This window comes from Rattus norvegicus, chromosome 7, assembly GCF_036323735.1.
Source record: "Rattus norvegicus strain BN/NHsdMcwi chromosome 7, GRCr8, whole genome shotgun sequence".
Classification (NCBI taxonomy): Eukaryota; Metazoa; Chordata; class Mammalia; order Rodentia; family Muridae; genus Rattus; species Rattus norvegicus.
The window spans coordinates 136,237,532-136,253,580 of NC_086025.1; the positions used below are offsets into that span (position 1 = coordinate 136,237,532).

At 40.0% G+C, this 16,049-nt stretch overlaps 1 protein-coding gene across 5 annotated transcripts in view; it reads right to left on the reverse strand.

Moving 5' to 3' along the window:
* Cbx5 (chromobox 5) overlaps positions 1–16,049 on the reverse strand; it is a 50,749-nt gene that overhangs the window by 33,705 nt on the left and 995 nt on the right. For 2 of the 5 annotated variants that reach the window (XM_008765707.4, XM_063263390.1), the window contains exon 1: positions 15,852–16,047. The exons of 1 other annotated variant lie outside the window; for it this stretch is intronic. The gene's annotated coding sequence lies outside the window, so the exon portion shown is untranslated. Of the gene's footprint in view, positions 1–14,795; positions 14,956–15,451; positions 15,712–15,851; positions 16,048–16,049 lie in introns of those variants that run through there. 2 more of the 5 variants (XM_039078946.2, XM_039078942.2) reach the window with 2 other exon arrangements.

Genomic DNA, 16,049 nt, shown 5'->3' on the forward strand with positions numbered 1-16,049 from the left:
CCCTGGGTTCGGTCCCCAGCCCCCCCCCCCCAAAAAAAAGAATACTGACTGCTCTTGCCAAGGTCCTGAGTTCAATTCCCAGCAACCTCATAGTGGCTCACAACCATTTGTAATGGGATCTGATGCTCTTTTCTGGTGTGTCTGAAGACAGTGACAGTGTAGTCACATACATAAAAATAGATAAAAATCTTTAAAAAAAAAAAAAAAGTCCCTGTCAATCCAGAATAATAGGTATAGTGGCTAACTATTAGCATTAAGCAATTACTGAGTGAAACTCCCCACAAAGTCCTGGTCTGCTGGTCTGCTCTAGTCTTAAATGATCATGGCATAGCAAGCATTTTTTTTTTTTAAATTACCAATTAAATAAACAAAGCAATATGGATAACTAACTGGTAAGCACTTCACTGAATTACCAAGTTATTTGGTAGTAGTATCCAGATGCATAATCAATGAATTCTCCATTTTTGGATCCCAGTAAGAATCCGTAAGCCAGCCAGGTGATGGTGCACACCTTTTATCCCAGCATTCAGGAGGCAGAGGCAGGTCAATCTGTTTAAGACCAGTCTGGTTTACAAACCGACTTCCAGGAAAACAGCCAGAGTTGCTAACAGAGAAACCTTGGCTTGACACAAAACAAAACAGCAGCAAAAATTCTCCAGACAGCAAGCTCTGGCTAAAAAAGGGAAGGGAAAAACATGTGCAAATCTCCCTCTTATCACACAAATTAAATGCTATTGATCAAAGGCTTCATATGACCCAGGCTCCCTCCCCTCTATCTTCCCTCCCCTGACAGGTTCTCTCTCTATATAATCAATTATGTTGTCCTCCAACTTACAGTAACCCTCCTGCCTCTGCCTCCCTAGTTCTGGGATTACTGGCACATACCACTATACTCAAAGAAAAATTTAAATTTCTTCTCAAGACCCTTGAAGAAAGACACCAGTTCAGGGTTGCTGGGCATTGTAGTGCTGCCTCCAGCCCTCCAGTACTTCTCAGGAGGGTGCAGCAGAAGCAAGAGGCCAGCCTGGCCATAGAAAAGATCTTGTCTCAAAGACTAAAACTAGAACAAACTGGGCTCAAGAGATGGCTCAGCGGTTAAGAGCACTGAGTGCTCTTCCAGAGGTCCTGAGTTCAATTCCCAGCAACCACATGGTGGCTCACAACCATCTGTAATGGGATCTGATGTTCTCTTCTGGTGTGTCTGAAGACAGCAACACTGTCTCATACATCTCATACATAAAATAAGTAAGTCTTAAAAAACCTAGAACAAACTTTGTAGGATATGGGAAGCTTCAATTGTTAGTAACAGTCCTAACTTCTAGGAGTGTTCTATGCAATCACAGCAAATAAACAGATACAGTCAAACTTACAGAACCACTTTAATCTATTCACGTCTTTTGTTCCTCATGAATATTAAAGTATCAATGATCTCAGGTATGTAACACAAACAATGTAAAGACACTTTCTTGCACTGGATCTATAATTTCTAAAGATTGGGTCATGTAGCATATTAACAAGAACACAGCACAGCTGCACACTATAGCTGTCCAGGTGTCTGTTTCAGGTTTTGTGACATGGGGCCGATAACTAACACCCCCCACCTACACTTGTGCATATGAACACCCAATTCAGGAGAAGTCAAAGCTTTTAAAGTATCTATGTAAGAGACTCAATTAGGAAAGAGTTGAGAAGGATTAACTGTGGCCACTAACAGACCTATCATTAATAAGCCTCACACAGGAAACACAAACTTTATTACTCTACAGAGTAATACAGAAAAGTGTGTTCCCTGAGGCTAGCAGTTACAATTCATACTTTAAAAACCAGACTAAGTGGTTGAGAGTGGAGCCTGTAGTAAAGGGAATGGTTTTTTGTTTTGTTTTATTGTTTATTTTCTATGTATACAGAGTCCTTCCTCCATGAATACCTGCCGGTCAGAAGAAGGCACCAGATCCCATTACAGATGGCTGTGAGCCACCATGTAGTTGCTGGGAATTGAACTCAGGACCTCTGGAAGTGCAGTCAGTGCTCTTAACCACTGAATCATCTCAAATCCTGTAAGGGGAATGTTTAACATGTATGTGCAAAGCTCTGAGTACAATTACTAGAATATTTCCCAAAAATGAAACACTAAGGCACAGTTTCAACCAACTAATAACTACATTGAGGCTGGGTACTATTGATTCTATAAATAAAGCCTCCTGCTACAATTAACAAAAAAGTAAAGAATCTTTATTTGATTTTTGGTTTTGAGACAAGGCCTCATTCTGACTAGTACCTTAGATGGACAACAATCTTCCTGCCTGTTTTCAGAGCACTGGGATTACAGATGTTACCCAGTTTCCCTTCTTTTTTTAGATTATATGACAGACCTTGTTAAAGGCCATTCTATATTTCCATTTGAATGTTTGTGCCCCATCCCTAACTCTAACCGTTCTCTAAAAGACAGTACTACTGTGGCTGGCCCAGAGAGCAATGACAGACTCCCTCTATGTGCCACCCAAAGGTGTGTGCTACACACCCAGTTGACCACTCTCTTAAACAAAGGAGAGCTGGGGATTAATAAAGATGTAGTAAGGGCTGGAGAGATGGCTCAGCAGTTAAGAGTACTATCTGCTCTTCCCGAGGTCCTGAGTTCAATTCCCAACAACCACATGGTGGCTTACAACCATCTGTAATGGGATCTGATGCTCTCTTCTGGTGTGTCTGAAGACAGCCACAGTGCACTCACATACATAAAATAAATCTTCAAGAAAAAAAAAAAAGATGTATTAAGGCAGGTGGTGGTGGCACCTCGATCTCTGAGAGTTTGAGAACAGCAAGGGCTACACTGAGAAGTCCTGTCTCAAAAAAGGAAAAAATAGAAGGAAGAAGCAAGCAAGCAGCACAGGAGGTATGAGTAAGACATTACCAAGATTGGGTATGGGTTCTTCAAGAGGTAGTGGCCCTGACCACTATTATTTTATATAAATGAATGTGGACTATAGAACTCAATTCTCAGAACTGTTTGACATGTCAGTCTGATAAACTAGTATGCCTAGCAACTGCATACAAATTCTTATATTTCAAAATAAGGCTACTTGAATATTTCTCCCTTTCCCATTAAAATCTACTGAATTTCTCCTCTTAAGTTGTCATAAAATCTAGTTAAGGTGCTGGTAAATTAACCACTGGGCACATACTATATACCGAGCTGTTCCAAGATTTATAAGAAAGTAGAACTCGGCATCATTATTGGAAAATGTCTTCCAGATGGTGCTTCCTAAAAACTCTACCACCTCTGGAATGTCCTAACTCATCTTAAGACCCTACTCTCAAGTGGGTGTTAAACACACACACACATACCCTGTGATTTCATCATAAACAAATCTTTAAAAATATGGGTAAATTACCATGAATTTATACACACCACTTGGGCAGATTATCCTCATAAAATATAGACGCTGGAGCCAGGTGTGGTGGTGCATACCTTTAATCCCAGCATTCTGGAGGTAAGGCAGATAGATCTTTTTGAGTGTGAGGTCAGCCTAGCCTATACAGTGAGTTCCAATTCAAAACAATGGAAGATAATTTAAAAGAGAAATTAAATGTTCCTCTACCTAAATAAAACTGACATGAAAGACTTTTCAAACATCAGCCATAAAATTCAAGTCTTTACCTGGCATTGTTTACAGATTTTATAGTTCAATAGCTCAGGGCTTCAGGTCATTAGCATATACTAAGTCAGGAAATTTTGATTCGCCTAATACTGTGTTTGGTAATGGCATTCAGTAGACATAAAAATTAACCTATATAACCATAATTAAAAATATTACTAATTTAACTGTTGAGATGATTTATTTAAGTCAATATACCACAATCTGACTAATTGTATATTAATTACATGCTGAAAAGAAAGACATTTTTACATGATTAAAATAAAGTAAGAAACATCTCAGAATGTAAACTTCAGGGACTAAAGAGAGCTTTCCTCAGCCAATGGCACAGCTCTGTGCTTTTCGGTCACCTTGGCATATGTGCAACATGAATTACATTGAAGTCAGACCCTACAATTTAGATGAATAAAATCAAGCCAGTATTGAATTTTTCCCATTCCATACAAGGGTATCCTTGGTAGCTTCTGGGCCATCTATTATGATCCTGACCAATTTTGCTTTGTGGCAATTTAAAAGCTGTTAAAAAAAATACATAATGGGTGATGACAGAAGAAACAAACCCATACCAGAAGTTATTGAACCTTGCAGGTCTTAGCAAGTGTCTCTATTGACATTTAAGTGTGAGTTACTATGGCACAATATAATAAAAGTGTGTTCCACACTTCAAATATATTGATAGTTAAATGCACAGAAAGGCCATCATCAGATAAATGGCTAAGGGGATGGCTGATCTCAGACCACCCAGCTCTTCAAGTGTTTTGATGTGTTAATATTTAAGCCAAGTAAGAATTTTTTTTTTGTCCAGTTTCCAACCACATTCCCAATTCAAATCCTGTGCCAAAAAGATGATTAATATAGTCATTCTGTTCCTTTTCTAAAACTGTTTAGCTGGGCTCTGGGATATTTGTTGTGAGCCCACTAAGTGTCAAACACCACATGGCCACTAAATCTACCGTCTTCAGCCTATGGGCTGGAAACTTAGTTTCTCCTTGGTTAAGTCAGTGTTCCATAAAGGTTTTGATAAAAACAAAACAAAAAGAACAACAAAAAACAAAATCAAAAACCAAATGAGGGGCTGGAAGAGATGACTTAGCAGTTAAGAGCAATGGCTGCTCTACCAGAGGACCTGGGTTTGATTCCCAGCACCCACATTATAGCTCTCAATTGTCTTGAACTCTTGTTCCAGGGGATCCGACATCCTCACATTGATATACATGAAGTCAAATTACCAATGTACATAAAATAAAAATAAAACAACAACAAACTGAATGAGCAAAAGAGGACTACATGGGCTTTGGAAGCAGCCAAACTTCATCTGCTGAGGGTTAGTGCCTGTGAGGCATGCAGAAGGCTGAGAGTTCAACATCCAATACTACAAAGCCAATCCAAAAGATCAAAAAGGCGGCATGGTCGACAACCTCATGGCACTCACAGGCTGAAGCAGAAGGATCACTGAAAGCTCAAGTCAAACTAGACTACATACTAAGTTCCATTAAGGCCTTAAGCTACGATTTAAGTGTCCCAAAATTAAAGTAAGGGAAGGCTACTTAAGAGGTAACATTACAGCTGTAATTGGTTCAGCTGTTAAGAGCAGCTGCTTGCTGCTCTTGCAGAAGACCTGGTTAGGTTTCCAGCACCTAGCAGTTCACAGATGAAGACTGATAGATTATAACAAGTCACAGTGTGTGTTCCCTCATATTCTCTTCTAACATCCACAGGCACCACCAGGCAAGCATGTGGCACATATACAGTCTGTATAGGTATGTTTGTGTTGGGGCACATTTGTGCCACAGCATGCCCACGGAGGTCAAAGTACAACTTGGAGAAGTTAGTTTTCTCCATCATGTAGGTTCTGGGATGGACTCCAGACCACCAGGTTGACCTTGAGTAAGCATCCATCCCCAATAAAGCAACTTAAAAAGCGGTAACAAAGTATCATTACTAGAGGTAGAGTGCTTGGACTGAAGGCCTTGTCACCATACCTGACCCAAGCACATCTCTTTAATACTGGAAAGAAGACTGCAGTGAGTAGACATGGATCCTAGCTGTATCAACGATCAAAGATGAAACAGAATAGCTCGCTTAACCTTAAATGTTAATCAATGCCCTAATTATTTATTTCATAGGTCTGCTGTGGGAGAAAAAGACAAAACAATTTGGGCACAGGGGTTTCATTAGACAAGGAAAACAGATGCATCACTTTCAGTTTCTCTTTTCCCGGTTGAAAAGTGAAAGATGTCTGGCTAGAGACTCATTTTGTAGACTAGGCTGGTCTCTAACTTGCAGCAATCCTGCTGACTCTGCCTCCCAGATGATAGGGTTAGAGAAGCACCAAACCAGGCTTTTTAATGTTTATTACTTTTCCAAGGTCTATAGGAACAACTGAGACATCAATTCTTTTGTTCCAAATTAGTTATTTATGTGTTCTACTCTTTTTGATTTATCACTCTTACTATTCTCAAGTAACTTCCAGTTTGGTTTTCCTACTTCTGTCTTTTGAGATACTCTCACTATTAGCTCAGGCTGTGCTTGAATTCATGTGGTCCTCCTACCTCTGCCTTTCAAATTCTTTGTTGTTCGGGGTTGGTGCTGAAGGTCAGCACCTTGCATAAGCTAAATTTTGAGCTACATCCCAGTTGTTTGACCCTTGAGTAACTTTGATGTTGTTTGGAGACTTCCTAGATGTCTTACTAATTTCTAATCCAGTTGCACTAAGATCAGAAAAAACTTTATATAATAGCAGCCTTTTGAATGAGACTTATATTCCATACCAGTTGAAAACATTTTGCTGTTGTGTAAACTATTCTACAGATGTCAATGTCAGACTGGCTGATAATACTGTCTTCCACTTCAATACTTTTCTACATTTGTTTTTATCAATTAGTTAAATCTCCAAATATAATCACAGAAGTTTGCTATTTCTCATGTACCTTTTCTCCTTCATGCATTATAAGACCCCTTCCACTGTGAGGCTGAGGATCAAACCCTGGGCCTAATGCATTCTAGGCCAACACTCTATCACTGAACTGTATCCCCAGCCCCTGAAGCTTTTATTATTAGCTGTATAAACACAAGATTTTTATGTCCTCTTGATGAATGGATTCTTTAATTAACTAACTTGCTGTTATTTGCCCAATCTATCTCATAGGTCTGTTATGGAAAAAGAACAAGAGAGCACTTTGGAAATAGAGGCAAAAGTTTAACAATAAAGGAAGCTAAAAAATAACTTTAATGAATTTTCTGAATTATCTTTAATTTTATCTCTGCTGTCTCCAACTACTCAAATAAAAGAGGTTTACTATGTCTTATCAGATCTTTAGACATAATTTACTGTTAAAAGATACTGAACAAATTAGCGGTATATCACCCTCCATAGCGCTGTACAAGTGAGTCTTAATGATTTAGGGATGAGAACAAGGCACACTAAGTTCAAGGATTTGCTTCAGAAACCAAAGTTAAGATTTCCCAGCTTGTTAGCTGACCTCTTTAGTACAGGGCATTTTATTCCAACATAATTATACCTGTTGGCTCAGATGCAAATGTGCTGTACTCTGAGGAATGTAGATTACAATCAGGGAGTACTTGAATTCAATGTGCTCCCCTTGGCTCCATGGAGAAGACAGGAGTACTATTTGTTATGACTGACCTTGAAACAATCTTTCAATCTCATGTATTAGCCATGAAGCATAATACAACACACACTCAGAAAACCTGTAAATTAAAACTGCACATGGAGCTCTTTGTTCCATCTATGACCTATTTTAGGGTACAAAAAAAATGTGTCAGTACTTAATTCTGAAGAAGTACTTATTACTGGAAAGGGAAGTTCAGAATATATGGCTCCCAATTGGCCAACTCACTACACTTTTTAAAAAGAAGTTATGCATATATTTAAGTACAGGTTTGCCTATCTATATTAATAGCCCAAGGAGTTAATCAACCAGCAATCAAGTATTTGCCTCTCAAGTTCTAGGCAAAATGACACAGGGCTATAATGGTCAAATGTTAGAATTATTGTTATTGTTGAGAATATATAACTTTAGTTGGCCTGAAACTGGTGTATATATAGACAAGGCTGAGAAATTCCCCTGGCTCTGCCTCCCAACTGCAGGAATTAAAAGGCATTCAGCACCAGACTCTGCTTAATTTGTATTGTTAGTTATTGGCACTAAAAAAATAAATAAATAAATAAATAAAATAAAAAAAGTTCAAGGTCAGCCCCATCTACAAAGACAGTTCAAAAATAGCCAGGATTAACAGAGAAACTGTCTTGATTGATAAATAAATAAATAAATAAATAAATAAGCAAGCAAGCATTCCCATAGCTAGCTTTGGGAATGAGCTCAAGGTCTGCCTGTGTACTTAGTTACTAGTTTCAAAATTAAATTCAGGGGTTGGGGATTTAGCTCAGTGATAGAGCGCTTGCCTAGGAAGCGCAAGGCCCTGGGTTCGGTGGTCCCCAGCTCTGAAAAAAAGAACCAAAAAAAAAAAAAAAAATTAAATTCAACGACGAATGGTGACTCACATCTTTTAACCTCAGTACTCATGGATTGCTGAGTTGGAGGCCAGCTTGATCTATTTAGCAAGTTCTAGAATGTCCAGAGCTACATAATAGAGTCCCTGCCTCAAAAATAAATAAATGAAGTCACGTTTTGTGGACTGGACAGATAGCTTAGTGATTTCTAAAAGTGTTAGCTGCAATCTGGGCAGTGGTGATCTATGCCTTCAGTCCCAGCATTCAGAAGAGGAGGCAGGCAGATGTTTGTTGTGAAGTCACCCTGGTCTACAGAGTTGAGTTCCAGGACACGCAAGACTACATAGAAAAAAAATCCCTGTTTGGAAAAAATAACCAGAGAGACAGAAACAGACCCACATAAAGAGATTCACATATGAAATATACACATGTAGGCAAAATACTCAGACATATCAATTAGTCTAAAAAAGTTTACAATTCTTTAGAAAAAAGATCCAGGTTTCTGAGTTTTATATTTTTCATTTGTCTTCCATTTTTTAAAATAATCCTTTTTTTTTAATTAGATGAAATTTATTGGGTAACAGTCCCCAGGGCTCACTGAAAAGATTCATACCCTAATCCTATGAATTTGTGAATATTACCTTACATAGCAATGTTATTAAAAGATGAGAAGAGGGGTTGGGGATTTAGCTCACTGGTAGAGCACTTGCCTAGCAAGCGCAAGGCCCTTGGTTCAGTCCCCAGCTCCGGGGGGAAAAAAAAAAAAAAAAGACAAAAGACAAAAGATGAGAAGAAATTTACCCCGATTACCCCAGCAGGCCTTAAGTACAATCACATTCATCTTTATAAGAAATAAAATGAGTTCCCAGCACGCAAAGAACAGAATGTGAAACAGCAAAGGAACCTCATGCCATAAGCCATCAGAAGCCGGTATGTACAAGAGGTTAGAGACAGGGGTTGGGGATTTAGCTCAGCGGTAGAGCGCTTGCCTAGCGAGCGCAAGGCCCTAGGTTCGGTCCCCAGCTCTGAAAAAAAGAAAAAAAAAAAAAAAAAAAAAAAAGAAAGAAAAAAAGAGGTTCAAGACATTGAATGCAGATTTCCAGCCTCTAGAATCCTCTGAGGTGTGCTGTTATAGAAGCTACAAAAAGCTAGTAAGTGCAGGAAATAAATCTTTAAAGATCAGTAACTGGGGGCTGTGGTATATATTGAACAGGGAATGTGTTCAGCATGTTCCAATCTCTGCATTCTGCCTCCAGCACCCAATTAGAACACAAAGATAAGAAGTGTGCTTCAAATAATCCCCCAAAAATGTCTAAGACTTTCCATTTTTGTTTTGAGAATCTATGTAGGCCAGGCTGACCCTGAACTCACAGATCTGATTTGACTGATTCGCAAATTCCAGGACTAAAGGTGTGGGATACCACATCTAGCCTGACTCTTTGTCTTTTTTTTTCTAAAGATTTATTAATTTATTATATACAAGTACACTGTCACTGTCTTCAGACACACCAGAAGAAGGCATCAGATCTCATTCAAGATGGTTGTGAGCCACCATGTGGTTGCTGGATTTGAACTCAGGACCTCTGGAAGAGCAGTCAGTGCTCTTAACCGCTGAGCCATCTCTCCAGCCCCTTTTGTCCCATTTTTAACACAGTGTTTCACTATGTAGCTGTGGCTATCCTGAAACACACTATATAGACCAGGCTGGCCTCAAACTCAAGATATCTGTCCGCCTTTTCCTCCTGAGTGCTGGGAGTAAAGGTATATGCCTCTATGACCAACTTAAAACTTTTCAGACAGAATTTCACTATGCTGACAAGGCTGGCTTCCCTGGCTCCAAATTCAAAATTCCACCTGCTTCTTCCTCACAGTGTAGTATGCCGTGTTGTATAAAACCCTTCATCCTTCATATCAATGGGTAAATATTTTTTTAAAAAAAATACGTGATACAGCCAGGTGTAGTGGCACATGCCTTTAATCCTAGCACTTGGGAGGCAGAGGCAGTCAGAGCTCTCTGTGATTTCCAGACCGGCCAGGGTTACATGGTTAAGACATTGTCTCAAAATACAAAATACAATTTGTTCAAAATAAACCTACAGGCCTAAGACAAACTCTAAGAGGGTTAATATTTTCATAGTTGCTAACAAGAACAGTGTAGATTTTTCCACAAACAGATAGTAGGTTGAGCTCCTGGACAGACTAAACATAGGCACAGTTGTCACTGTGGGTGTTCTGCCAGCACAAGTGTAAAGTTGTCCTCAGAAATGAATATGTGGCTTCAAGTGCCTTACAGAATCCCACAAACTCATAGCTTGTACTACATATTAGCCAACTCTTCCCAAATCACCTAGGTTCTTTTCAAAATTTCTTAAAATTCTATCTGGGTGTATGTGAGCATACAGGTACCTAAGGAAGTCAGTGTAACACTGGAGTTATGTGTAGTTGTGAGTCACCTAATCTGGGTGCTAGAAACTGAACTCAGATCCTTTACAAGAACAGTAAATGCCTTTAAATGCTAGCATAGGACTGGCCCAATTTGGAGGAAGGTTAATATATATAAAAATTATTAGACAAAAGTGTTCAGCTACACAGCAGTGAGCTTTGATCCCACTACTCAGGAGGAAGAGGCAAGCTAATGATCTCTTTGAGTTCAAGATCAGCTTGGTCTACAAAGCAAGTTCAGAGAAATCAAACCCTGTTTCAAAAACAAAACAAAAACTAGGGCTATACCGTAGTTTCATGACAGAACTCATAAGCAAGCATGAGGAGGACCTTCTGTCCTATCCTCAGCACCATGAGAAGCTAGGGGTGGAGAATCACAAACCTAAGGCCAGCATGGGCTACAATAATGATACTCTATCAAGAAAATAGAAAAGAAACTCCAGCACCAATAAACAAAGTCACTAGCTTTCCTCAGAAAACTTCACCCTGTGTTGGCTAGATACCAAACAAACCTTTCCCTTTTCTAAAGTATTGTCAGGGCTGAGAAAAGTCAATGGTAAAGCACTTGCTTAGCATGTCCAATCCCTAACACTAAGTATCCTTTCATAACCATGTACAAATCACTTCAGTTATGTTTCTTCTTTCCCAACTACCACCCTGCTTATTACTACACACACACACACAACTTTATATTTCTTTTTTGAGACAGGGTCTCTCTGCATAGCCCTGGCTATTCTCAAGTCATTATGCAAACTAGGATTGCACTAACTCAGAGATCCTCTTGGCTCTGCCTCCAAAATTAAAGGCCCACAGTTTTAGACAAACTAAATGGAATTGTGTTATTTTCTTATTTACTAATCCCTTTAGGCTTAGTTGCAAGAGTGGGCCTCTAACATTTAAACACAAGTGCTAAAGTTTTAAAATGTAGTTCAACACTTGTATTATTACAGTATGTTTTGAAAAGGCAAACATTGTTAGAATTTTTTTCTTTTTTTTTTCTATTTTTCGGAGCTGGGGACCGAACCCAGGGCTTTGCGCTTGCTAGGTAAGCGCTCTACCACTGAGCTAAATCCCCAACCCCTAGAATTTTTTTTAAAAAGATTTATTTATGTGTATTGGTAATCTGTGAAGAGCTAGATGCTCTTGGATCTCTTGGAACTGGAGTTACAGTTGTGAACTGACATGTAGGTGCTGGGGATTGAACCTAGGTCCTCTGGAAGAACAGCCAATGCTCTTAACCACTTCACTAGCATCCCAGAATTTTCAATGTGATAGCCTCATGTCAATAATAATTATCAGTAAAAAAATGTCCCTACTGTAGAGAAATTCTTATCACACTTACACATTGGAAAAGAACACATAAGCAGAAAGTTTATTTCCTTTATTTTCATTTTTGGGGGGTGGATGGGAGTGGTTCAACACAGGGTTTCTCTTGTACCTCCCTGGCTGTCCCGGAACTCACTACATAGACCAGGCTATCCTCAAATTCATAGATCTGCCTATCTTTGCCTCCCAAGTACTGGGATCAAAGGCATGTTACCACAGCCTAGACTAAGTTGTTTTCATAGCTTATTTCAGACCTTTAAAACCACCTGCAGATGCTGGGTGGCACACACCTTTAATCCCAGAGCTTGGGAAGCAGAGGCGGGAAGATCTGAGTTTGAGGCCAGCCTAATCTGAAGCTCCAGGATATCCAAGTCTTTGTGTACAAAGAAACCCTGTCTCAAAAAACTAAACCACCTACCCCACTCCCCTGCAGAGAGAGAGAGAGAGAGAGAGAGAGAGAGAGAGGCAGGCGTGCCAGTAAAAATAATAAAGTCCACCAATTAGCATGTGATAAATACAGTTGGGAGGAATCCACTTGGTGATGTAAGGTTGATCTGGTGTTCTGTAAGTACCAATGAATTTGGTCAATGGAAACTGTCCTACTTTCTCTCTTTTGTCTGTCTGTTGAGCCAGGGTCGCAGAGTCTGATCGGCCTGCAACTTGATATGAAGATGCTCTTGACCATCCTCTTCCATTGCCTCCCTACTGCTAGGATTGCAGGTCAGCACCACCATGCCAGGTTTATTCCCTGATAAGAGACTCCAGGATGGTAGACCAGAATTCCACCAACCATACGTACAACCTTGAAACTGACCTGATTTTTAAGAAAATAAATCCAACAGATGAGAACACAGTACTTCACATGCTTGTTTGGTGAAACTCACTTTATGGACTATACAGACAGAATCAGAGGGTCTTGTATGGTGTATACATGTAACCACATCACCTGAGACACTGAGGCAGAAGATTCCTTCAAATCAAGACCAACCTGGACTACAAAATGAGTTCATGGACAACAGAGACTTTGCTTAAAGAAAACAAACAAACGAAAAATTATTAAGAGGGCTGGAGAGATGGCTCTGCAGTTAAGGGCACTGACTGCTCCTCCAGAGGTCCTGAGTTCAATTCCCAGCAACCACATGGTGGCTCACAGCAATCCATAATGGGATCTGATGCCCTCTTCTGGTGTGTCCCAAGACAGTGACAGTGTACTCACATATATAAAAATAATAAATCTTAAAAAAAAAACCTATAGAGACAAAGAGTCTGAAATATTCCAGAGAAATGACAATACCAGGCATGGTGACACATGATTTTTAATTCCAGCACCTGGAAGACAGAGGCAGGGGTAATCTCTGGTAAAAAAAAAAAATTAAAAGCATGTAAGACAGGGATACATATCTAGCCCCTTACTTGCCAAACAGTGAAGATGTAATCAATCCTGTTTATGAAACAGAGTCGAACTATGTAGTCCCTGCTGACCTGAAACTCACAAAGCAGACTGGCTGGCCATAATCCTATGTTTACTCTCTAAGAAATAGTAAAATTTCCCTTTTTAATCTCAAGACACAAAAACTAATCTACACCAGAGGAAAAACAGTATGTAAGACGTCGCCAAGACAAGGTGGCAGTGGTGATGGCAATTCCCTCCATGCTTGCTAACTACTAAACTGCTACATATCTGAACATAATAAATTCTAGCATTAGCCACTTTAAATGGAGACTTTATTATTCATTTTCACATTTTTGATATTGTTTTAAAACTGAAACATTAAAAGAAAGAGAGGCTGGAAAGATGGCTCAGTGGTTAAGGGCACTGACTCCTCCTCCAGAGGTCCTGAGTTCAATTCCTAGCAACCACATGGTGGCTCACAACTATCTGTAATGGGATCAGATGCCCTCTTCTAGTGTGTCCCTAGACAGTGATAGTGTACTCACACACATAAAATAAATTTTTTTTTTTTTTTTTTTTTTTTTTGGAGCTGGGGACCGAACCCAGGGCCTTGCGCTTCCTAGGTAAGCGCTCTACCACTGAGCTAAATCCCCAGCCCCATAAAATAAATTTTAAAAAAAGAAAAAAAAAAGAAAAAGAAAGAGGCTGAGCAACTGTGGCTCACACCTTTAATCCCAGCACTTGAGAGACAAGTGGCTGTGTATCTCTGAGTTCAAGACTAGCCTGGTCTATAAAATGAGTTCTAAGACAGTCAGGGCTACAGAGATGTGGAAGGAAAAAGGAATTTTGAACCATATCTAGGTAGATGCCGAGTCTAGCGTGACTTTAGAGCTCAGCACTTAAGTTGCATTATTAGCATAAATAAGTATCTCATAGTTGTACAGTATATTTGCCCTTTTTGAAGTGCCAGTGATATGGAAATATCTATTCATTAGAAACATCACTAAAATCTGTCAGGCATGATAGCACTATGGAGGGAGGACAGGTAGATCTCTTCATGTGAAGCCAGCCTGGGACATATAATATCTCAAAAACAAAACAGAAAACTAAACTGAAATCATCAGTCTCTTGTACAAAGTACGAAAGCATCTTCCTTTCTTTTCTTCTTTTTTGAGATAGGGTCTGATTAAGCTTTGGCTGTCAAGTGACTCACTACATGGATCAGGAGGCTGGCCTCAAACTCACGGATATCCATCTATCTACCTGCTAGGATTAAAGGCATTGACTACTATGGTAGGCTGGAATTTTCTTATCACAAGTATACCTCAGACTATTAAGTAAATCAACAGACACAGATAGTAAATGAAAATTATACATTTGTCTAAATCCTCTGAGAAGTGTGGGCATTATCAACACCAAGGAGATTGCAGAGAAAATACAAAAAAGATATAGGAATAATGACCCAAGAGATGGTAGAGTCTTCTGTCCCCAACACCCTAAATACCTTTCAAATGAATCAGCTTTTTCACCCAGAATCAGACATCCTCAAATGAACAGCAGAAATAGGAGCTTAGGATATCTTGAATGTTAGGGGAGAAAAATGTTCTTCGGAGGAGACACTCGAAGAATTGGAAACATGAATAGTGGTCACAAGAACATAATGACTGAAAACAAAAAACAAATGTGTCCATTTTTATTAAGGTTTTCATTGTTTCATTAATGACAATTACCCCTCAAACATACAGGCCTCGACCTGTTTCCATAGAAGCAACACGTTTTGACTTTTGACATACAGCTCACAAAAACTTTCATAGGGATACAAGTACAAATACAGCGGCCCTGGAAACGGGTGGTAGTGGTTAAGTCTATTTTTCTTGGATGTTTTTCATTAAAGTATTCATTTCACTGTAAAATTTTAATATTCTTCTTTCCAAAGAATAAAGGCACGTCCTCTAGAGTCTAAGTGAAGGGTGAAACTTTTTGTACCAAAAAGTACAAGAAAACATATGTTTTCCTTAAGGTAATATACGGAATGAATGCCTTAATTATAGGAGTCATTTTAGTTAAATGTTCGCCCCCACAAATGCAAGACTAAGCTTTATTTTTTGAGAGTAGTCTGTCCTACTGGCTCCAGGTTTGCTCTATATGAATTTAACCTACCGACTCCCGCGCTCCCCACTGGAGTCCAGCCTCTGCCTCTTGGGGAAGGCCGGCCTATGGCGCGCTTGGGGTTCATTGGCTCGGAGAGACGCAACTCAGGCAAGAAAAACCCGCCTCCCACATTCCGATGGCCCAAGGACCGGTTGGTAGGCAGCTATAGGAAGACCCAATTGGCCTATACACTCGCCAGTCAAACGCTTCGGCAACGCAGCTTCACCGAACCTGCAAGGATAAAACATCCCGCCCCAGTTGTCCTATTGGCTGGCCCGACCCGTCGCGGCCCCTTCACCGTCGTCTCCCCCCCCCCCCCAGTTCAGCGGTCCATTCATTTCGTACAATAACCGGTGCAATTGGAGCAGGTTCAAGATCTCGTACGGGTAGACAAGACTCTGCCACTTACCCGGGATCTAAAGTGATCACTCACACTAAGGCCTGCACGGTTCCTCTGTGGCAAAGCGGCACCACAAGCCACCGCTACCGCCGCCTTCTGCGCAATGCCAACCGCCCGCCAAAACGGATCCTTCCCTGCGCCTGCGCAACCAATCCCGGGCTTGGACCTTTTCTCCGCCCAAAACGCCTGCGCAAAACAGAACACAGG